Source organism: Semicossyphus pulcher, unplaced genomic scaffold (assembly GCF_022749685.1).
Source record: "Semicossyphus pulcher isolate SPU_LCO1_2020_fin unplaced genomic scaffold, fSemPul1.0.p SCAF_2, whole genome shotgun sequence".
NCBI lineage: Eukaryota > Metazoa > Chordata > Actinopteri > Labriformes > Labridae > Semicossyphus > Semicossyphus pulcher.
In genome coordinates, this window is record NW_027211693.1 from 32,581,980 (window position 1) to 32,603,433 (window position 21,454).

Sequence of the window (21,454 nt, forward strand, 5' to 3'; positions counted from 1 at the left end):
CTTGCTACAAATATTGATCTGCGTATTCAGGCCCGGAGGATGGAGAAGAAGCGAGTTGGTTCCGCTCGCACATCTGCCTCTTCACCACGAGACTTTTCTCAGAGTTCTGTTTGCTCAGCTGTCCCGCCTGAACCCCAGGTAAGCTTCACTGAGCCTATGCCGGTCGGCCAAACCAGTCTGACTCCAGAAGAACGAGAACGACGCCGCAAAGCCAACCTTTGCTTGTATTGTGGTCGCCCCGGTCATTTCATCTCCCAGTGTCCGGCAAAAGGGCGGGCTCATCAGTAAGTGGGGAGTTTCTGGTGAGCCCAACTTCCTCTAAAACCTCCTCTCAGTTTGATCGCCCTCTCTTCATGGCTTAACTCTTGTTGCCAGCAACGTCTCAGGTTCTTTCCACGTTCATTGACTCCGGTGCCGATGCCAATATCATCGATGAAGAGCTGGCTCATCAGTTTGGAATCGAGCGAGTCGCTTTATCTTGTCCAGTGCCGGCTAGGGCTCTTGATGGTCATCTGCTGGGGAGGGTCACTCATCAGACTGTTCCGATGCAACTACTCTTGTCTGGTAATCACTTTGAGACGATTCAGTTTCATATCTTAACGTCTCCCAGTCTTCTTCTCATTCTGGGGTACCCCTGGCTTCGCCGCCATCGCACATCGACTGGGTGGCTGGGGTTATCCGTGGTTGGAGCTCTGCGTGGCATCAGGTCTGCCTGAGACAAGCGGCTGCACCACTCCGTTCACCACCTCCCAGTGTCCAGCCTGATCTCACCGGGTTACCCAATGATTACCATGACTTCCGTGAGGTTTTCAGTAAGGCCAAAGCCTTGTCCATGCCTCCTCATCGGCCTTATGATTGCGCCATTGACCTTCTGCCCGGCACCTCACCACCCAAGGGATGCCTGTATTCCCTCTCTGGAGCTGAGAGGGAGGCCATGGAGACGTACATCAATGATTCCCTAGCTGCTGGCATCATTCGACCTTCTTCCTCTCCCGCTGGAGCTGGTTTCTTCTTCGTGAATAAGAAGCATAAGAGTCTTCGACCATGCATCGAGTACAGAGGATTGAATGACATCACGGTTAAGAACCGCTATCTGTTGCCCCTCATCTCCACTGCCTTAGAGTTACTACAGGGGGTGACAATCTTCACTAAGCTTGACCTGCGCAATGCATACCACCTGGTCCGTATAAGGCAGGGAGATGAGTGGAAAACAGCCTTCAACACAGCCACAGGCCATTATGAATACCTGGTCATGCCTTTTGGTCTAACTAATGCACCTGCTGTTTTCCAAGCATTGGTTAACGACGTTCTCAATGACATGCTCAATCGCTTCGTCTTCATCTACTTAGACGACATCTTGATTTTCTCAAAGTCCCTGGAAGAGCATGTGCACCATGTACAGTCCTTCTTACAAAGGCTATTGGAGAACTGTTCACAATAAAATAAAGATCAAGGTCCAGAACTGCTCTAAATGTTATCCAGACCTAGTTATAGTTTAATCAATTGAGCGTATTTTAGGCGTGTATAGTGTTATTGATGTTGTGAGTTTCTCACAACCATTGTAGGATGAGTCTTCCCCATCTGCATGTTGAACCACATCCAGTCTAAACTACCACAACACACCACAGTCAAAAGCCACTCCTTCAAGCCGGATTTGAACCAGCGACCTAAGGATTCCTGTGATCACCACTTTCACTGGGTACATCCACTACAGTCCTCCGCTCTACCAACTGAGCTATCGAAGGGAGACACACACTGAGGAGATAATGGTCAGCCAATATCACATCCCTAAAGAGCTCAGAGGTCTGTTATAGTCATCTAAATCGTTGGACTCACAGGATGCTGGCACAGTTTAGCACACAGAACATAGTTGAGTTGGTCTCTGTTGACAATAAAAGAGTAAAGACCTGCTCTAAAGGCAAAACTGACGTAGTGCTAGATAAATCATTCAACTATAGTTTACACGTGTATAGTGTTATTGATCCTCTCCGTTTTTCTCAACTGTAAGTTGATCCATATTCACCCTAAACTACCACAGCTAAAAGTCACTCCTTCGAGCCGGATTTGAACCAGCGACCTAAGGATTCCTGTGATCTCCACTTTCACTGGGTACACCCACTACAGTCCTCCGCTCTACCAACTGAGCTATCGAAGGGAGACACACACTGAGGAGATAATGCTCAGTAAATGTCACATCCTAAAGAGCTCAGAGGTCTGTTAGAATACTCTAAAACATTTGACTCAAATGATGCAGGCACAATTTTGGATCCAGAACATATTTTAGTTGGTCTCTGTTCACAATAAAATAAAGATCAAGGTCCAGAACTGCTGTAAATGTTATCCTGACCTAGTTATAGTTTAATCAATTGAGCATATTTCAGGCGTGTATAGTGTTATTGATGTTGTGAGTTTCTCTCAACCATATCCACCTTAAACTAGTGCTATAGACCACAGTTAAATGTCACTCCTTCGAGCCGGATTTGAACCAGCGACCTAAGGATTCCTGCGATCACCACTTTCTCTGGGTACATCCACTACAGTCCTCCGCTCTACCAACTGAGCTATCGAAGGGAGACATACACTGAGGAGATAATGCTCACCAAATATCACATCTTAAAGAGCTCAGAGGTCTGTTAGAATACTCTAAAACATTAGACTCAAATGATGCAGGCACACTTTAGCAGCAAAAACATATTTGATTCAGTCTCTGCTAATGAAATAAAGAGCAAAGTCCAGACCTGCTCTAAATGTAAACCTGATCTAGTCATAGTTTAATCAATGCAGCATTTTTAGAACTGTATAGTAGGATAAGTCTTTCTCAACTGTATGTTGAACCATATCAGGCTTGAACAACCACCACACAGTTAAAAGCCACTCCTTCGAGCCGGATTTGAACCAGCGACCTAAGGATTCCTGTGATCCCCACTTTCACTGGGTACACCCACTACAGTCCTCCGCTCTACCAACTGAGCTATCGAAGGGAGACACGCACTGAGGAGATAATGGTCAGCCAATATCACATCCTAAAGAGCTCAGAGGTCAGTTTTTGTCATCCAAAAACATTAAACTCACAGGATGCAGGCACAGTTTAGCACACACATATTTGAGTTGGTCTCTGTTGACAATAAAAGAGTAAAGACCTGCTCTAAATGTAAAGCTGTCGTAGTGCTAGATAAATAATTCAACTATAGTTTACACGTGTATAGTGTTATTGATCCTCTCCGTTTTTCTCGACTGTAAGTTGAACTATATTCACTCTAAAGTACCACAGTTAAATGTCACTCCTTCGAGCCGGATTTGAACCAGCGACCTAAGGATTCCTGTGATCATCAGTTTCTGCGGGTACATCCACTACAGTCCTCCGCTCTACCAACTGAGCTATCGAAGGGAGACATAGACTAAGGAGATAATGCTCACCGAAGATCACATCCTAAAGAGCTCAGAGGTCTGTTAGAATACTCTAAAACATTAGACTCAAATGATGCAGGCACAATTTTGGATCCAGAACATATTTTAGTTGGTCTCTGTTCACAATAAAATAAAGATCAAGGTCTAGAACTGCTGTAAATGTTATCCTGACCTAGTTATAGTTTAATCAATTGAGCATATTTTAGGCGTGTATAGTGATATTGATGTTGTGAGTTTCTCTCAACCATATCCACCTTAAACATGTGCTATAGACCACAGTTAAAAGTCACTCCTTCGAGCCGGATTTGAACCAGTGACCTAAGGATTCCTGTGATCATCACTTTCAGCGGGTACATCCACTACAGTCCTCCGCTCTACCAACTGAGCTATCGAAGGGAGACACACATGGAGCAGATAATGGTCATCAAATGTCACATCCTAAAGAGCTCAGAGGTCTGTTAGAAAACTCTAAAACTGTCACAGTTTGGATTTGGAAACACAGCATGTCACCTTGAACGCATCCCTGCTCACTCACTCATGCCTCAGCCAATCACATGCCGCCTGCTCTGCTCCACTTCAATCAGTTCAACCACCTACACCTGTTTACATTGTGCTGCTTTTGGGTCCATACACACACCGTTTCAGTACAGTCTGGCCAGTCATGGACCCAGCGCACACCTGCCCAGAACCGCTTTGAACATATTGAAGGAGTCCTCCAGCAACATGAGGCTCTCATGGCTTCTGCCTCAGTCGAAGCAAGACTCGTGCGGTAACACAAGAGCAGGCACTCTCTTCTCTAGCCTCCCAAGTTCAGAAGTTAACCTCTGTCATAGCTCAACTGACCTCTCTCAGTCCTGCCGCCACTCCTGCCGCTCCACCTGCTGCTATCACACCCCTGAGACCTGTATCAGAGCCACGGATTGGAGCCCCAGAACGCTATGCCGGTGAGCTTGAGGGTTGTAACCCCTTTTTGAATAACTGCTCTATATTCTTTGCCTTGCAACCTTTAACGTTGACTTCTGAGGAAGCTTAGGTGGCTTTTACTGTTAACCAGCTAACAGGTAGGGCTAAGTTGTGGGGAACGGCTGAGTGGGATAGACGGACCTCTGCTTGTTTTTCTTTCGAGGCATTTTCCGCTGAGTTATGCAAGGGTTTTTGGACAGGGATTCCAGTCTACTGATGCGGGGGGGGCTTCTGTGTCTGAGTCAGGGTGAGCAATCTGTCTTTGACTTCTCCAATGATTTCCGTACTAAAGCCCGTCAAAGTAACTGGAATGAAGCTGCACTACGTGATGCATTTTTGCATGGCTTAGCTGAGTATGTCAAAGATGAACTAGTCTCTTATACTCTTCCCTCCTCTCTTGATGGCGTCATTGAACTTGCTACAAATATTGATCTGCGTATTCAGGCCCGGAGGATGGAGAAGAAGCGAGTTGGTTCCGCTCGCACATCTGCCTCTTCACCACGAGACTTTTCTCAGAGTTCTGTTTGCTCAGCTGTCCCGCCTGAACCCCAGGTAAGCTTCACTGAGCCTATGCCGGTCGGCCAAACCAGTCTGACTCCAGAAGAACGAGAACGACGCCGCAAAGCCAACCTTTGCTTGTATTGTGGTCGCCCCGGTCATTTCATCTCCCAGTGTCCGGCAAAAGGGCGGGCTCATCAGTAAGTGGGGAGTTTCTGGTGAGCCCAACTTCCTCTAAAACCTCCTCTCAGTTTGATCGCCCTCTCTTCATGGCTTAACTCTTGTTGCCAGCAACGTCTCAGGTTCTTTCCACGTTCATTGACTCCGGTGCCGATGCCAATATCATCGATGAAGAGCTGGCTCATCAGTTGGGAATCGAGCGAGTCGCTTTATCTTGTCCAGTGCCGGCTAGGGCTCTTGATGGTCATCTGCTGGGGAGGGTCACTCATCAGACTGTTCCGATGCAACTACTCTTGTCTGGTAATCACTTTGAGACGATTCAGTTTCATATCTTAACGTCTCCCAGTCTTCTTCTCATTCTGGGGTACCCCTGGCTTCGCCGCCATCGCACATCGACTGGGTGGCTGGGGTTATCCGTGGTTGGAGCTCTGCGTGGCATCAGGTCTGCCTGAGACAAGCGGCTGCACCACTCCGTTCACCACCTCCCAGTGTCCAGCCTGATCTCACCGGGTTACCCAATGATTACCATGACTTCCGTGAGGTTTTCAGTAAGGCCAAAGCCTTGTCCATGCCTCCTCATCGGCCTTATGATTGCGCCATTGACCTTCTGCCCGGCACCTCACCACCCAAGGGATGCCTGTATTCCCTCTCTGGAGCTGAGAGGGAGGCCATGGAGACGTACATCAATGATTCCCTAGCTGCTGGCATCATTCGACCTTCTTCCTCTCCCGCTGGAGCTGGTTTCTTCTTCGTGAATAAGAAGCATAAGAGTCTTCGACCATGCATCGAGTACAGAGGATTGAATGACATCACGGTTAAGAACCGCTATCTGTTGCCCCTCATCTCCACTGCCTTAGAGTTACTACAGGGGGTGACAATCTTCACTAAGCTTGACCTGCGCAATGCATACCACCTGGTCCGTATAAGGCAGGGAGATGAGTGGAAAACAGCCTTCAACACAGCCACAGGCCATTATGAATACCTGGTCATGCCTTTTGGTCTAACTAATGCACCTGCTGTTTTCCAAGCATTGGTTAACGACGTTCTCAATGACATGCTCAATCGCTTCGTCTTCATCTACTTAGACGACATCTTGATTTTCTCAAAGTCCCTGGAAGAGCATGTGCACCATGTACAGTCCTTCTTACAAAGGCTATTGGAGAACTGTTCACAATAAAATAAAGATCAAGGTCCAGAACTGCTCTAAATGTTATCCAGACCTAGTTATAGTTTAATCAATTGAGCGTATTTTAGGCGTGTATAGTGTTATTGATGTTGTGAGTTTCTCACAACCATTGTAGGATGAGTCTTCCCCATCTGCATGTTGAACCACATCCAGTCTAAACTACCACAACACACCACAGTCAAAAGCCACTCCTTCAAGCCGGATTTGAACCAGCGACCTAAGGATTCCTGTGATCACCACTTTCACTGGGTACATCCACTACAGTCCTCCGCTCTACCAACTGAGCTATCGAAGGGAGACACACACTGAGGAGATAATGGTCAGCCAATATCACATCCCTAAAGAGCTCAGAGGTCTGTTATAGTCATCTAAATCGTTGGACTCACAGGATGCTGGCACAGTTTAGCACACAGAACATAGTTGAGTTGGTCTCTGTTGACAATAAAAGAGTAAAGACCTGCTCTAAAGGCAAAACTGACGTAGTGCTAGATAAATCATTCAACTATAGTTTACACGTGTATAGTGTTATTGATCCTCTCCGTTTTTCTCAACTGTAAGTTGATCCATATTCACCCTAAACTACCACAGCTAAAAGTCACTCCTTCGAGCCGGATTTGAACCAGCGACCTAAGGATTCCTGTGATCTCCACTTTCACTGGGTACACCCACTACAGTCCTCCGCTCTACCAACTGAGCTATCGAAGGGAGACACACACTGAGGAGATAATGCTCACTAAATGTCACATCCTAAAGAGCTCAGAGGTCTGTTAGAATACTCTAAAACATTTGACTCAAATGATGCAGGCACAATTTTGGATCCAGAACATATTTTAGTTGGTCTCTGTTCACAATAAAATAAAGATCAAGGTCCAGAACTGCTGTAAATGTTATCCTGACCTAGTTATAGTTTAATCAATTGAGCATATTTCAGGCGTGTATAGTGTTATTGATGTTGTGAGTTTCTCTCAACCATATCCACCTTAAACTAGTGCTATAGACCACAGTTAAAAGTCACTCCTTCGAGCCGGATTTGAACCAGCGACCTAAGGATTCCTGCGATCACCACTTTCTCTGGGTACATCCACTACAGTCCTCCGCTCTACCAACTGAGCTATCGAAGGGAGACATACACTGAGGAGATAATGGTCAGCAAATATCACATCCTAAAGAGCTCAGAGGTCTGTTAGAATACTCTAAAACATTAGACTCAAATGATGCAGGCACACTTTAGCAGCAAAAACATATTTGATTCGGTCTCTGCTAATGAAATAAAGAGCAAAGTCCAGACCTGCTCTAAATGTAAACCTGATCTAGTCATAGTTTAATCAATGCAGCATTTTCAGAACTGTATAGTAGGATAAGTCTTTCTCAACTGTATGTTGAACCATATCAGGCTTGAACAACCACCACACAGTTAAAAGCCACTCCTTCGAGCCGGATTTGAACGAGAAGCTGGGGAACAATAGTCTGTATGGGGGGGGGGAGGAAGAAAAAGAGGAAAAAGAGAGGAAAAAGAGAAAAAAAGAGAGAAAAGGAGAGAAAATGAGGACTCTTAATGGCTCTTCTGTATGTGAAAAGCCCCTCCAGCTCATAATTTTTTATTATAATTCCAGAAATCACCCAAATGTTGAATATTTGTAGTTTCTATAAATAGGAATTGTGGATCCAAAGGTCGCTGGTTCAATCCCTGCCTGGATCAACACAAATTTCACCCAAAATGCTTTGGCTTGTTTAGATTAAATAAATGAAATAAGTTAAATGAGTTATATGACACAAGAAAACACTTATTAGTATTCAGATTTAGTGAAATCAATACTATTTGTCATTCTGTATTTTATTATGCATTCATGATGTGCAGGAAAGTGATAGTGTGATTTTCATTTTACCTCAGTTTTTAGTTTTATTGACATTAATTCAAAGAACTGTATAAGTTGTAAGACATTATTCCAAACTAATGAATTGAAAATATTAGCTTTTATTGTCTCCTTTCCATCTAAGAAAGGGTAATCTTATAGTCACAATATTATGGTTCTGTATTGTGTTATCATATGCATGGTGTGGCAAAAAGCAAAACCTTGTTTGACTCCTGGTATTACACTGAGATTTAAATAAGTCAAATGAAAGAATTGTTGTAGAAACAAACCACATATTTATTATAAATTGAAAACACAGTGAAAACAAAGACGTCTCACCCCCCAACCCCCTCTTTCACGCACCCCATCTCCACACACATGCACACAACATTATAGAACGACAATTAATTGAACACAACAAAATAAATAAGAAAAATTATGCCAAAAATTATTAATCAGATGACTCCAGTAGTGCAAAGAACACAATAATGAATAAATACAATACTAAAAATAAGAATAAAATACAAATGTCTGCCCTTTTCCACTAAATGTCTTCCAGCCACTGCTCCAGTGGCATCCCTGCATGGGTCTGACAGTAGATGGTCTGTGGCCGCTTTCTTCGATGGCTACACATTCTTGGGAGGCTAAAGAGAAGCAGAAACATTAGTATAAAGAACACAACATCAACAATCTGCACATGACAATTTGATATTAGTTTACAAATACCTTCTTAGTATGGAAACCACAGTCACATGTCTATATACTTGGAATATTCATGTTCAAAACTGCAGAGACGCAGCGGACATGTATGGGATATGAGGCTTATTTTGTGACTGAAGATGGTGCAGACACTGGGAAACACATCCATCAAACATGGCTCTCCCGACTGAGCTAACCGGGCTTTGTGCCCATTTAAAAGCATCCTTTTTTTTTTTGCTTTGAAAGGCCCTCTATTTGACAAATATGAGTACCAAGCACTTTACACAAAATACTTGGAATACTCATGTTCAAAACTGCAGAGACGCAGCGGACATGTATGGGATATGAGGCTTATTTTGTGACTGAAGATGGTGCAGACACTGGGAAACCCATCCATCAAACATGTCACCCATACTTAACTGTAAGTGATAAACTTTACGCCCAATGTGGGGCTCGAACCCACGACCCTGAGATTAAGAGTCTCATGCTCTACCGACTGAGCTAACCGGGCTTTGTGACCATTTAAAAGCATCATTTTTTTTTTTGCTTTGAAAGGCCGTCTATTGGACAAATATGAGCGCCAAGCACTTTACACAAAATACTTGGAATATTCATGTTCAAAACTGCAGAGACGCAGCAGACATGTATGGGATATGAGGTTTATTTTGTGACTGAAGATGGTGCGGACACTGGGAAACCCATCCATCAAACATGTCACCCATACATAACTGTAAGTAATAAACTTTACGCCCAATGTGGGGCTCGAACCCACGACCCAGAGATTAAAAGTCTCATGCTCTACCGACTGAGCTAACCGGGCTATGTGACCATTTAAAAGCATCATTTTTATTTTTTCCTTTGAAAGGCCCTCTATTTGACAAATATGAGTATTAAGCACTTTACACAAAATACTTGGAATATTCATGTTCAAAACTGCAGAGATGCAGCGGACATGTATGGGATATGAGGCTTATTTAGTGACTGAAGATGATGCAGACACTGGGAAACCCATCCATCAAACATGTCACCCATACTTAACTGTAAGTGATAAACTTTACGCCTAATGTGGGGCTCGAACCCACGACCCTGAGATTAAGAGTCTCATGCTCTACCGACTGAGCTAACCGGGCTATGTGACCATTTAAAAGCATCATTTTTATTTTTTGCTTTGAAAGGCCCTCTATTTGACAAATATGAGTATTAAGCACTTTACACAAAATACTTGGAATATTCATGTTCAAAACTGCAGAGATGCAGCGGACATGTATGGGAGATGAGGCTTATTTAGTGACTGAAGATGATGCAGACACTGGGAAACCCATCCATCAAACATGTCACCCATACTTAACTGTAAGTGATAAACTTTACGCCCAATGTGGGGCTCGAACCCACGACCCTGAGATTAAGAGTCTCATGCTCTACCGACTGAGCTAACCGGGCTTTGTGACCATTTAAAAGCATCATTTTTTTTTGGGTTTGAAAGGACCTCTATTTGACAAATATGAGTACCAAGCACTTTACACTATATACTTGGAATATTCATGTTCAAAACTGCAGAGATGCAGCGGACATGTATGGGATATGAGGCTTATTTTGTGACTGAAGATGGTGCAGACACTGGGAAACCCATCAATCAAACATGGCTCTCCCGACTGAGCTAACCGGGCTTTGTGACCATTTAAAAGTATCTTTTTTTTTTTGCTTTGAAAGGCCCTCTATTTGACAAATATGAGCGCCAAGCACTTTACACTATATACTTGGAATATTCATGTTCAAAACTGCAGAGACGCAGCAGACATGTATGGGATATGAGGCTTATTTTGTGACTGAAGATGGTGCGGACACTGGGAAACCCATCCATCAAACATGTCACCCATACTTAACTGTAAGTGATAAACTTTACGCCCAATGTGGGGCTCGAACCCACGACCCTGAGATTAAGAGTCTCATGCTCTACCGACTGAGCTAACCGGGCTACATGACCATTTAAAAGCATCATTTTTTTTTTGCTTTGAAAGGCCCTCTATTTGACAAATACAAGTACCAAGCACTTTACACAAAATACTTGGAATATTCATGTTCAAAACTGCAGAGATGCAGCGGACATGTATGGGATATGAGGCTTATTTTGTGACTGAAGATGGTGCGGACACTGGGAGACCCATCCATCAAACATGTCACCCATACTGAACTGTAAGTGATACATTTTACGCCCAATGTGGGGCTCGAACCCACGACCCTGAGATTAAGAGTCTCATGCTCTACCGACTGAGCTAACCATGCTACGTGACCATTTAAAAGCATAATTTTTTTGTTTTGGTTTGAAAGGCCCTCTATTTGACAAATATGAGCGCCAAGCACTTTACACTATATACTTGGAATATTCATGTTCAAAACTGCAGAGACGCAGCGGACATGTGTGGGATATGAGGCTTATTTTGTGACTGAAGATGGTGCAGACACTGGGAAACCCATCCATCAAACATGGCTCTCCCGACTGAGCTAACCGGGCTTTGTGACCATTTAAAAGTATCTTTTTTTTTTTGCTTTGAAAGGCCCTCTATTTGACAAATATGAGTACCAAGCACTTTACACCAAATAATTGGAATATTCATGTCCAAAACTGCAGAGACTCAGCAGACATGTATGGGATATGAGGCTCATTTTGTGACTGAAGATGGTGCGGACTCTGGGAAACCCATCCATCAAACATGTCACCCATACTTAACTGTAAGTGATAAACTTTACGCCCAATGTGGGGCTCGAACCCACGACCCTGAGATTAAGAGTCATGCTCTACCGACTGAGCTAACCGGGCTATGTGCCCATTTAAAAGCATCCTTTTTTTTTTTTTGCTTTGAAAGGCCCTCTATTTGACAAATATGAGCGCCAAGCAGTTTACACAAAATACTTGGAATATTCATGTTCAAAACTGCAGAGACGCAGCGGACATGTATGGGATTTGAGGCTTATTTAGTGACTGAAGATGATGCAGACACTGGGAAACCCATCCATCAAACATGTCACCCATACTGAACTGTAAGTGATACATTTTACACCCAATGTGGGGCTCGAACCCATGACCCTGAGATTAAGGGTCTCATGCTCTACCGACTGAGCTAACCGGGCTACGTGACCATTTAAAAGCATCATTTTTTTTTTTTACTTTGAAAGGCCCTCTATTTGACAAATATGAGTACCAAGCACTTTACACAAAATAATTGGAATATTCATGTTAAAAACTGCAGAGACGCAGCGGACATGTATGGGATATGAGGCTTATTTTGTGACTGAAGATGGTGCAGACACTGGGAAACCCATCCATCAAACATGGCTCTCCCGACTGAGCTAACCGGGCTTTGTGACCATTTAAAAGCATCATTTTTTTGTTTTGGTTTGAAAGGCCCTCTATTTGACAAATATGAGTACCAAGCACTTTACACAAAATACTTGGAATATTCATGTTCAAAACTGCAGAGACGCAGCAGACATGTATGGGATATGAGGCTTATTTAGTGACTGAAGATGATGCAGACACTGGGAGACCCATCCATCAAAGATGTCACCCATACTTAACTGTAAGTGATAAATTTTACGCCCAATGTGGGGCTCGAACCCACGACCCTGAGATTAAGAGTCTCATGCTCTACCGACTGAGCTAAAGCTGGGGAACAATAGTCTGTATGGGGGGGGGAAGAAAGAGGAAAGAAGGGGAAGAAGGGGGAAGGAAGAAAAAGAGGAAAAAGAGAGGAAAAAGAGAAAAAAAGAGAGAAAAGGGGAGAAAATGAGGACTCTTAATGGCTCTTCTGCATGTGAAAAGCCCCTCCAGCTCATAATTTTTTATAATAATTCCAGAAATCACCCAAATGTTGAATATTTGTAGTTTCTATAAATAGGAATTATGGATCCAAAGGTCGCAGGTTCAATCCCTGCCTGGATCAACACAAATTTCACCCAAAGTGCTTTGGATTGTTTAGATTAAATAAGTGAAACAAGTTAAATGAGTTATATGAGTTATATGACATAAGAAAACACTTATTAGTATTCAGATTTAGTGAAATCAATACTATTTGTCATTCTGTATTTTATTATGCATTCATCGAAATAATGTCTTATAACTTATACAGTTCTTTGAATTGAACTAATGAGTTGAAAATATTAGCTTTTATTGTCTCCTTTCCATCTAAGAAAGGGTAATTTTATAGTCACAATATTATGGTACTGTATTGTGTTATCATCTGCATGGTGGGGCAAAAAGCAAAACCTTGTTTGACTCCTGGTTTTACACTGAGATTTAAATAAGTCAAATGAAAGAATTGTTGTAGGAACAAACCACATATTTATTATAAATATAAAAGTTGAAACAGTAAAACACAGTAAAAAAAACAGTGAACAATTGTAAAAAACAAAAAAAACCCCCAACCCTCTCTTTCACACACCCCATCTTCAAAAACAAATATACACACACAAAATTATGGAACAAATTAAATAAGAAAAATGATGGCAAAAAATATTGATCAAATGACGTGCAAAGGAACACAGTAATAAATACAATACAGATAATTACAAAATATACAAAAAAATAGACAGTCAGAGAGAGAGAGAGAGATACAGTATTTATTTATTTTTCTTTTCTGCCCTTTTCCTCCGCATCTCTTCCAGCCACTGCTCCAGTGGCATCCCTGCATAGGCTGGGCAATAAATGGTCCCATGAAATTGGCTGTGGCCACTTTCTTTGGTCCTGAGCTGATGGCACTGACCACACCTATTGGAACTGACTGTCCGGATGTAGGGCCTCCGGGTAGCGCCAGGGGGAGGCAGAGGGCCAGCAGGGGCAATTGGCTTGGCAGAGGGGACCTGGGGCGCAGCATACATAAATACAAAGGGGCTGCAGGCAGGGGTGGGGTTGAGGTCGACGGGGGCAGGAGTTGGGTGGAAAATGACGTCGGCAGGGGCAGATGTAGGCAGAGGTGAAGGATGAGGGAACAACTGCCTTTGAGACGGTAGCTTTGGGCGGACAGCAGCTGAAGCAGCAGTGTGTGGATCTGCAGTCCTTTTCTTTACCCTTGCCTGTCCTGCTGTGCTTTGTGGCAGGTGGTAAGCATGCGGAGGGCCAGGCTGCTGAGGTACAACGGCGGGGCGCACTAGACCAGGTGGCAGAGGCACAGGAGCAATAGGAAGAGGGGGAGGCAGATTGACCCCCTGCAGAAGGACTGTAAGATCCTGCCGCTTGACCCTCTTGTTGTGCCACTGGATGAGGGTGGTCTGATTCACCTCAAAGAGTTGTAGGGTGGTGTTTTGCATCACTGTGCCATTACCCAGGACCAGCTGTCGGATTCTTTTATAATCCTGGAGAATGAGAGTCCATCTAGTCAGGGTGCCCTTTCCCTGCTTCTTTGGGCTCTTATGAAGCTGACAGAGCCTGATAAAGATTGCCTCGACCAGACGACAACAGTCTGGCCACTGGGCAGGCGATCCAGTTGACCCTAAGACACAGCGTGTCATGCTGTCCACACCGGGGGTAAATTCTTCCCTCTTTTTAGGAGACCTGAAGTGCCCCGTTTTCAGCCTCTCCTGGTGCCTGGCTGCATAAATGACCCGCCGCTGGTCAAAAGGCAGAAGATTCTGCCACAATGCCACGATGGTGCTGGTCTGCTGGTTGGTGAGGGTTAGGGCCATTTCATTCCTCAGCCCCACCATGTATTCTGCCAGGCTGTCCACCCGGTCCATCCCTGGCATGTTGCGCTCATCAACTGCCTGTAAAATATTACAATATCATAATTTCAATATTCACATTAGTACAGGAAAACTTAGGACACGTGATACAGAGTGATGCAGCACATGACATAAACACTTACCAACTGATCATCAGATACGGCTGGGGGCGCACTTGTGTAACCAGTGGCAGCAGGAGAGGCAGTTGCAGTGCCACTGATGTCTGAAGGACAGACAGAGGTGGTGGGTCGAGCTGGCGGGACTGAGGACATGCTGGTGGGTGGAGCTGGTGGGGCTGAGGGCATGCTGGTGGGTGGCACTGGCAGGACTGAGGGCATGCTGGTGGGTGAAGCTGGTGGGGCTGAGGGCATGCTGGTGGGTGAAGCTGGTGGGGCTGAGGGCATGCTGGTGGGTGGAGCTGGTGGGGCTGAGGACATGCTGGTGGGTGGAGCTGGTGGGGCTGAGGACATGCTGGTGGGTGGCGCTGGCAGGGATGAGGGCATGATGGTGGGTGAAGCTGGTGGGGCTGAGGGCATGCTGGTGGGTGGAGCTGGTGGGGCTGAGGACATGCTGGTGGGTGGCGCTGGCAGGGATGAGGGCATGATGGGGGGTGAAGCTGGTGGGGCTGAGGGCATGCTGGTGGGTGGAGCTGGTGGGGCTGAGGACATGCTGGTGGGTGGCGCTGGCAGGGATGAGGGCATGATGGTGGATGGAGCTGGCGTGGCTGAGGGCATGGTGTTTGTTGGAGCTGGCGGGGCTGTGGGCTTGTTGGTGGCAGGAAGAGGCTGTGGACAAGGCAGGGAGAGGGGGGTTTGGTCCAGAAGGCTGCCCACTGTGTGGTCAACGTCAGCATCTTCAAAGCCCTCATCCTCTGGCAACTCCTCAACAGTCACGTCTTCCAGCAGCTGGTCAGCCTCCTCTGAATCAGGGTCCACATCCTGAATGACCCTTCCTGTCTGGTGGTACAGGTAGTCAACACCTATCAGCTCCCCTGAAAAGAAAAGAGGTATCTAATCAATAGGGGTGGGAATCATCATGCAATTTGTTTTTATCACGATTATTAGGGCTGTTATTTGATTATCAAATCAGCATCATGATTTTCTTATTTAATCCCATTCAGTACACTGTGACTTTATTTTTACATTAAGTCACTGCATAAAAAGCAGATAATTGTTACACTTCATGGTTAAAAACAGAGTCAAGAGAATTTACTTACTGTAAGCGGGTTTAATTAAGAACCAAATGCCAGAAAAAAAAATAATGAAAAACTCAAAATAAATACAATACAAATTGGATTCTAGAATTGGGTGGCTTTATGCAGAATTACAACAGCTAGAGCAGTGACTATTACATTTATCTATCATTACTCCCACCCCTAATTAATCAATAAAAATAGAATAATGATGATAATATAAAATAGAATACAATCTTTATCGTCCACTTCTGGAAATGTGTCTCTTACATGGTTGAATTAAAACATTAACATCTGTAACTTACAACAAAAAACAGTATAAGACACAACTCAACACAACAGAGTTTCCTCCGTTGCATGACCTTTTTAAATATGTATTCTGAGTTAGCTGTAAAACTCTATGATCTATCCATCATCTGGTAATGATAATTTTATTTGAAAGGTAAAAAATAAAAACGATAATTATGATGGCAGAATGTAACTCACCAGTATACACTGCAGGAGGTTGGAAGGAGGGGGCTAATTTCCTTCCAAGCACCTTGAGGCTGTAGGTGTTGACACAGTGTACAAGGTCCCCAGAGTAGGTGAGGAGGGAGGGAGGCTTGACAGCTAGTGCAGCAGCACCACGGTCCTGGTTCCATCTGTTCAGGCCTTCCAGGAGGTACAGCTGAAAATTTAGGCTGTTGGCACTTGTTCCTTAAAATAAAACCAATCAATTTTAAATCCATACAGTGAGCATTTTGTACAAGGTCAAGTGACAAATGTTTTACTCTAAATACTTTATGTCAAACTGTTAGGTAATAATTCATACTGACCTGGAATGAACCTGGCCAGATGGCAGTGGAAGGACTCCAGAGAAGTTGAGCCCCTGGCACACCTATAGGTGGTGAGACGTATGCCTTCCTTGGTGGCGAATCCTGTTTCGGTGTAGAGAGGCACACCTGGCTCATCCTGGATGCACTTTACATGCTTCTTTTGGATTCGCCAGATCTGCCCCATCCTCTCCCGGTCCAGGAGTGGCACACCAAGAAAGTCACTGCCCTTCTCCCCCATCAGCTCCTGCAGAAGGTGGTCAATCATGGAAATGGTGTCCTTCTCTCCTCTTGTCCTCCTTCTGCAGTAGAGGGCCAACTCGTTCTTACTGATGTGCTGGTTCACCAGCACATCAGTGATGCCAGGAACACCCTCCCGTTTCAGCTGCTCCCTCTTGACCCGACGCAGCAAGGCAACATCCCTAGCATCCCACTCGAAGATGCAGCAGGACAGGCGTGCCATGAAGATTGGGTAAAGGGGATGGGCATCCTTTGTACAACCTCCTGCCAGCCGGCGCATGAAGTGGTAGATGTCCAGCTTCACTACAATGTCTGGCCAACCACCAAATCTGGCCTTCAGCTTGGTCTCCCCTCCAGCCTCCATGCAACAGTCGCAGTCAACATACAGAAGCTTCGGAGGAGCCACACCTGCTTCACCATACCTCCGGATGAGGCCGGCCACCATCAGGTCCAGCCCAGGTCCTTCCTGAGCAGTCAGGACACTGATAAGGATCTGACCCATCTCATTACTGACAGATGAAAGCCAGAGGGCGGTCCCCTTAGCAGTGCCAGACAGCTTCCTGGTGATCTGAAACAACACAGAGGAAACATTTAGTGCCTTAAGCATTATTTTAACATTGTGCCTTAGTTTAATATGAAGAATAACCCTTTTGGTGCATTCTTTAATTTTTAAGTGATGCTTTAATACACATTTTCCTTGAATTGTGAGATGAGTATTGTAGAGCGGCGTCAGGATAGGCCTGATCCAGGCCTGACCTGGTCATTTGACCCCAGCAGGAAGCTAGGCCGCTAGCTCTGCTCTTTAAATGTTTGCATTAAGAATAGTATGTTGAGGATAATTAACCAAACAGTCACAACACGGAGTGACCTGCACATCATCACCTAGAGAGACCGAACCGGCTGTGCGGTGCCGCTCCGAGGGATGTTACCCTGGTCAAAGCCCAGGGCACCTGAAGCTCCAGGCCACGCTGGTCGGCCTCCATACTCCTCACCTACAGCGCGATTGACTCTCTCCTCCATCAGAGTAGGTCTAACTTTGCGTCACTGTATATCGGAGTTGATGTGGTAGTATTAAGGGTATTAGGGGTTAGAGTAGAACTTTAGCAAAGATACCTTCCAATATCTCAGCCGCTGCACCGCGCTCCCTTTACAGGTTTCATTTTCAGTCCATCTTTCATCATATTCATCCTGTTATTAATCGTTTTCATGTTCATCACCATATTTAGTTCTCATGTATATTTAGTAGTTTAGTTAATAAACCCTTCATTTATAAAGAATTGATTACTTGTTTTGTATGTGTGAAGTACTAAGCCTCTGTACACCGCGAAACGAACTCAATTCTAGAGTGTAGCAACCTTCAGATTATGAGATTGAGTCCCTGTTCTATGAAAATAGGGTGGTGCCCCGATAAATAACTATGCTACGTTAAGTCTTTTAATTAAAGTTAAAGTTAACTTCTCGTCAATATAGAGTGCAGGCATTCTATGATGAGTCTAATCAATTATTAAATAATTAATCGACCGATTTACGCTACAGTATAAAAGCACAACAGTGATGAAAACGTTTACCTTCTTAGTGGAGTCCATCTTCAAGATGGAGCCAAAGGTGGAGGTAATGCTGGCTTTTATGTGGTCCAGTCTGCTTAAGATGTCCCGCCCGTACACTGTCAGCATCCACTTATAAGTTGGAATGGCAACAGGCTCAGGCGGGTCCTGAAACACCACAGGGAACAGACTGGGTCGGGCCACAAAGTCAGAGCATGCCCCAAGGTACTGGCAGATGTGCTGCAGCCACTCCTCGCTATGGTTCTCCCTCAGCTGCTTCACCAAGCGAGTGGGGCTGTTGCCCAGGGTCCTCTCCCGCAGGAAGCGGATGACCCGGATGTCACAAGCATATCTTTATTAAAAGAAACGGAAGAGACAGAGACTGTGAGGCAAATACACCAAAAACAGTCCAACCTTATATATCAGTCTGTTTTAATGACAAAACAATAGTCACACTAAGAACATACAAGAACATACTTGTATTCTCAATAATATATATTTTTAATATACTCATTAGAGTAATGTCTTTATACTCACCTCCGAGTCAGGATCAACCTGAACTCGAGCCTGTGAGCAAGGTCAAGTTGGTCTAGGATGGTCTTGCTGCTGGACAGGTAGGTGGTTTTGCAACCAACGGTGTTGCACCTGAGGGTCTCAGTGACCATCAGGTAGTACCTGTCGACATCAAGGACCTGACGGGCTCTCTTGTGGGCACCATACCCTACCAGCTGCTTCCCACACACAGGACAGCTCAGCCTGACCTTCCACAAGTGGTATGGCATCCACACAAGCAGACGGTGAGTAAAAAAGCGCTCTGGAGTGGGGGCCTGATGGTAGATGAGCGCTGGCCCAGGTGGCTCATACCACAGCTTCAGGTCAGACCGCAGTCGCTGGTGCCTCCACAGAGCTGCAGAGATCCATCTCTGGTCCTGGAGGGGGATGGTCTTCCTCATTTTCACTGGCAGCCAGGGTAGGTGGGAACCAGGAACAGCCAACAGATCCTGAGCTGGCACATTAATGACTGGATCAGGACCTGAAGGGGCAGAGGGACCACAGACTGGAGCAGCAGAGGGGCCACTGACTGGAGAGGTAGAGGAGGCACTGGAGGGAGCTGTAGAGGGACCACAGACTTGAGTGGCAAAGACTTGAGTGGCAGAGGGGCCACTGACTGGAGAGGTAGAGGAGGCACTGGAGGGAGCTGTAGAGGGACCACAGACTTGAGTGGCAAAGACTTGAGTGGCAGAGGGGCCACTGACTGGAGAGGTAGAGGAGGCACTGGAGGGAGCTGTAGAGGGACCACAGACTTGAGTGGCAAAGACTTGAGTGGCAGAGGGGCCACTGACTGGAGAGGTAGAGGAGGCACTGGAGGGAGCTGTAGAGGGACCACAGACTTGAGTGGCAGAGGGGCCACAGACTGGAGCGGTAAAGGAGGCACTGGAGGGAGCAACTGTTCCACCCTAATAATAAAAAAAGCATGCACAGACACACACAAACAAACACATACGTAAACACCATTGATTATTGATTGCTTGAGTTAAGTTCAGTAAAATCACTCTTTGTGAATAACATAATTTAAGAGGTTCTTACAGCTATAGCAGTGGCTGGGGGGATTGAGGACCCTGAGATGGCTGATGATACAGGAGAGGGGGGAAGAGAAAAGGGGGAGATGGTCCTGATAAATTTTCTAGGACTGTGGGCAGGGAATGATGTCGTCGATGATGTTGTTGGTCTGGCAGTGCTGGTGTTGGTAGTGGCACTGGTGGTGGACGTGCTAATAAGGGGCTGAGGGATAAAGAGGAGGAATTACAAGATTATGATCCAAATTATATATTGTTTAAGTATAGCTTCATGCAATCATAAGGAATATAACCAAGGATCTAGAGTTTAACCATAAAATACCTGTGCAGGCTTCCTAGCCACATTCAGGTTGGGCTTTAAATCAGCACCATGGGAACCGCCAAACCGAGGTTTAGTAAACTAGAAGAAAATGATACATTTACTTTAGTTTATTAGGATCCCCATTAGCACCTGCATAAGCATTGGCTATTCTTCCTGGGGTCCACACACACACACACACACACACACACACACACACACACACACACACACACACACACACACACGCACGCACGCACATACGTGTTTACAGGATATATCAGGACCTATGAAAAAAAGGTGACAAGTGGGGACGTACCTTTCCTGAGGTCCTAGAGACCTGAGAATCAGAGTGTTTCCCACCCATTCCTTTAAGAACACACCCATCTGTTGAGAATTTGTCTAAGGCTATATTTTGGTCAGACCTGATTTTAATGTTACTTGTGAGGACATTGTCAGGTTTATGTGACCTATTACGCCCATAGCAACACACACTGATGTTTCATGTTTAACTGAATTGTAAGGCCATAGATACACACTAAATTGTCGAGTTTATGTGACTTATAAAGACCTGGTAATACAAAAAATAAGGCCTGTATTTGTAAATTGGCTGTTTTTACATGTTTGAAATAACTGCATGAGACACACATGTCATATTGAAATTAACATAGTAAACTTAGCTATTCAGAAGCTTTACAGAAAATTAAACGTTAGTGTGAAAAAAAGGTGAAACACTATGCCTTTCTTTATTTTATTATTTGCTGGCAAAATATGTAGATTACAGCATTAACCAAAAAAGCAAGTATTACAATGATTAACTACAAGAGGGTGCCCTCGTGATTATTACTTAACTTGTCAGTTGTACCAGGGGCCACTGTAACAGGGGCTGCCTTAATGAAATAATTCTTAGTCAGCTAATTGTCACAGGATTCTATCAACTAGTTGATAAGTTGATCAACAAATCTGTAATAATGTTATATTAATGTCCAATATATAATCTCTCTGAAGATTAATGCAGTTGTGCAGATGTATATTAAAATGTATTGCTTTTTAAACCAAATTATTTTGTGTCTATTGTTGCCGGAGTTGGGCTTATTATTTCCCAGTTATGACTAATGACTTAATGCATTAACAACAAATCTTTTAAGTCAACTTTGGACCTATTGACCAATTAGTTGACTAAAATAAGAAAGGGCAGCCGAAATCACAAGTTAAATAACTTATTTTTTTTTAACATTTAACATTTAACATTTAACATCCAGAATAGACCAACCATCACCCAGTAACTT

General features: G+C 44.6%; 15 non-coding genes across 15 annotated transcripts; all 15 read right to left on the reverse strand.

Annotated features, from left to right (window-relative positions):
* Window positions 1–1,639: 1,639 nt before the first annotated feature.
* On the reverse strand, window positions 1,640–1,745 carry trnay-gua (transfer RNA tyrosine (anticodon GUA)). Its single transcript has 2 exons — window positions 1,709–1,745; window positions 1,640–1,675 (listed from the first exon to the last, which is right to left on the reverse strand). It is a non-coding gene; the product is annotated as a tRNA-Tyr (tRNA).
* Window positions 1,746–2,049: 304 nt separating this feature from the next.
* Window positions 2,050–2,155, reverse strand: trnay-gua (transfer RNA tyrosine (anticodon GUA)). Its single transcript has 2 exons — window positions 2,119–2,155; window positions 2,050–2,085 (listed from the first exon to the last, which is right to left on the reverse strand). It is a non-coding gene; the product is annotated as a tRNA-Tyr (tRNA).
* Window positions 2,156–2,465: 310 nt separating this feature from the next.
* Window positions 2,466–2,571, reverse strand: trnay-gua (transfer RNA tyrosine (anticodon GUA)). Its single transcript has 2 exons — window positions 2,535–2,571; window positions 2,466–2,501 (listed from the first exon to the last, which is right to left on the reverse strand). It is a non-coding gene; the product is annotated as a tRNA-Tyr (tRNA).
* Window positions 2,572–2,875: 304 nt separating this feature from the next.
* trnay-gua (transfer RNA tyrosine (anticodon GUA)) lies at window positions 2,876–2,981 on the reverse strand. Its single transcript has 2 exons — window positions 2,945–2,981; window positions 2,876–2,911 (listed from the first exon to the last, which is right to left on the reverse strand). It is a non-coding gene; the product is annotated as a tRNA-Tyr (tRNA).
* Window positions 2,982–3,282: 301 nt separating this feature from the next.
* On the reverse strand, window positions 3,283–3,388 carry trnay-gua (transfer RNA tyrosine (anticodon GUA)). Its single transcript has 2 exons — window positions 3,352–3,388; window positions 3,283–3,318 (listed from the first exon to the last, which is right to left on the reverse strand). It is a non-coding gene; the product is annotated as a tRNA-Tyr (tRNA).
* A 310-nt stretch (window positions 3,389–3,698) lies between these two features.
* trnay-gua (transfer RNA tyrosine (anticodon GUA)) lies at window positions 3,699–3,804 on the reverse strand. The gene is made up of 2 exons: window positions 3,768–3,804; window positions 3,699–3,734 (listed from the first exon to the last, which is right to left on the reverse strand). It is a non-coding gene; the product is annotated as a tRNA-Tyr (tRNA).
* A 2,620-nt stretch (window positions 3,805–6,424) lies between these two features.
* On the reverse strand, window positions 6,425–6,530 carry trnay-gua (transfer RNA tyrosine (anticodon GUA)). The gene is made up of 2 exons: window positions 6,494–6,530; window positions 6,425–6,460 (listed from the first exon to the last, which is right to left on the reverse strand). It is a non-coding gene; the product is annotated as a tRNA-Tyr (tRNA).
* Window positions 6,531–6,834: 304 nt separating this feature from the next.
* On the reverse strand, window positions 6,835–6,940 carry trnay-gua (transfer RNA tyrosine (anticodon GUA)). Its single transcript has 2 exons — window positions 6,904–6,940; window positions 6,835–6,870 (listed from the first exon to the last, which is right to left on the reverse strand). It is a non-coding gene; the product is annotated as a tRNA-Tyr (tRNA).
* A 310-nt stretch (window positions 6,941–7,250) lies between these two features.
* On the reverse strand, window positions 7,251–7,356 carry trnay-gua (transfer RNA tyrosine (anticodon GUA)). The gene is made up of 2 exons: window positions 7,320–7,356; window positions 7,251–7,286 (listed from the first exon to the last, which is right to left on the reverse strand). It is a non-coding gene; the product is annotated as a tRNA-Tyr (tRNA).
* A 1,869-nt stretch (window positions 7,357–9,225) lies between these two features.
* Window positions 9,226–9,298, reverse strand: trnak-cuu (transfer RNA lysine (anticodon CUU)). The gene has a single exon. It is a non-coding gene; the product is annotated as a tRNA-Lys (tRNA).
* Window positions 9,299–9,534: 236 nt separating this feature from the next.
* Window positions 9,535–9,607, reverse strand: trnak-uuu (transfer RNA lysine (anticodon UUU)). The gene has a single exon. It is a non-coding gene; the product is annotated as a tRNA-Lys (tRNA).
* A 237-nt stretch (window positions 9,608–9,844) lies between these two features.
* On the reverse strand, window positions 9,845–9,917 carry trnak-cuu (transfer RNA lysine (anticodon CUU)). Its single transcript has one exon. It is a non-coding gene; the product is annotated as a tRNA-Lys (tRNA).
* A 237-nt stretch (window positions 9,918–10,154) lies between these two features.
* trnak-cuu (transfer RNA lysine (anticodon CUU)) lies at window positions 10,155–10,227 on the reverse strand. Its single transcript has one exon. It is a non-coding gene; the product is annotated as a tRNA-Lys (tRNA).
* Window positions 10,228–10,689: 462 nt separating this feature from the next.
* trnak-cuu (transfer RNA lysine (anticodon CUU)) lies at window positions 10,690–10,762 on the reverse strand. Its single transcript has one exon. It is a non-coding gene; the product is annotated as a tRNA-Lys (tRNA).
* A 235-nt stretch (window positions 10,763–10,997) lies between these two features.
* On the reverse strand, window positions 10,998–11,070 carry trnak-cuu (transfer RNA lysine (anticodon CUU)). The gene has a single exon. It is a non-coding gene; the product is annotated as a tRNA-Lys (tRNA).
* Window positions 11,071–21,454: the final 10,384 nt, after the last annotated feature.